The sequence below is a fragment of the Nyctereutes procyonoides genome, unplaced genomic scaffold (genome assembly GCF_905146905.1).
Source record: "Nyctereutes procyonoides isolate TBG_1078 unplaced genomic scaffold, NYPRO_anot_genome, whole genome shotgun sequence".
Classification (NCBI taxonomy): Eukaryota; Metazoa; Chordata; class Mammalia; order Carnivora; family Canidae; genus Nyctereutes; species Nyctereutes procyonoides.
This window is the reverse complement of record NW_026575125.1, coordinates 110,249,916-110,251,195: the sequence shown is the minus strand read 5'-3', so window position 1 is coordinate 110,251,195 and position 1,280 is coordinate 110,249,916. Positions and strand designations below refer to the sequence as shown.

The following is a 1,280-nucleotide window of genomic DNA, read 5'->3' as shown; positions in this document are numbered from 1 at the left end:
TTAAATTCATGAGTTATATATGTATATATAGCATATACCTTTGTAAACAAACTATATTTAGATGTATGGCATTACATAATTTTACCAAGGATAAATGTGTCAATAGAAAAGAAAAGAGGATCTGTGAATATCATGGACCTAATAACAGCTGATGAGAGTTCCAAATTTATAGATTTTCTTTAGAGCTCTTTGACAATCTGAATCAAAAGGTCTTATAGCCCGTATTTATTGATGCATTAAACCAAATTCTATAAATATTCCCAAAAGAAATATATGCTGAAGCAGTCAAATATTTATATGTAAAGATGCGTTTTGTGGCATTATGTATAAAAGAGAAAATAGGGATAATCCTAAAATTCCAGAAACTGGAGAATAGTCATAAAATATGAAATATTATGCAGCAGTGAAATTCTTTTTAATTCAAATTTAAGTTGGTTAATATACAGTGCAATATTGGCTTCTGGAGCAGAATTTAGTGATTCATCACTTAAATACAAAAATATGGAATGTTTCATGAGTTTGTGTGTCATCCTTGTACAGGGGCCAATGTAATCTCTATATCACTCCAATTTTAGTATATGTGCTGCTGAAGAGAGCACTGGCAGCAATGAAATTTTAATTAAGGTTTCAAAATATTTATGGATATGGAAAAATAAAGCAGAAAAAAACAAAGCATAGCTTCAGGGAACTGATCATGTAATAGAGATACAGGTACATAAACAAATAATTAATGATTAAGGTCAGAGTAGAAGTGTCTAGAAAATATAGAAGAAACTAAGGAGTAAATGTTTAAGTATGTCTAGTGTTAGAGTGTTTGGAGGCAGTTTCTCAGAGGAGATGGCCTCTGAATTGAAAATGTGAAAAAAAAAAAAAAGAAAATGTGAAGGATGAATAGGAATGGTTTGAGCAAAAGAAACAACAACATGTGTCAAGGCAGAGTATAGAACAATGTGGTATATTGATGAAACTTTAAGAAGCTAAAAATTGGGCAGCCCGGGTGGCTCAGCAGTTTGGCACCACCTTCAGCCCAGGGCCTGATCCTGGAGATCCAGGATCGAGTCCCACGTTGGGCTCCCTGCATGGAACCTGCTTCTCCTTCTGCCTATGTCTCTGCCTCTCTTTCTCTGTATGTGTCTCATGAATAAACAAAATCTTAAAAAAAAAAGAAGCTAAAAATTATTGAAGCAAAAAGCATAAAAACAGTTGAAGGAAGTGGGGCAGTCAGGGGCAAATCGTACAGTGCTTAAAGTGTCATACAAAGATCTAGAATTTATAACCAA

At 33.7% G+C, this 1,280-nt stretch overlaps 1 non-coding gene across 1 annotated transcript; it reads right to left on the bottom strand.

The window, feature by feature from the left end:
- Positions 1 to 495: 495 nt before the first annotated feature.
- LOC129518931 (U6 spliceosomal RNA) lies at positions 496 to 599 on the bottom strand. The gene has a single exon (XR_008666269.1). It is a non-coding gene; the product is annotated as a U6 spliceosomal RNA (small nuclear RNA).
- Between the last annotated feature and the right edge of the window lie 681 nt (positions 600 to 1,280).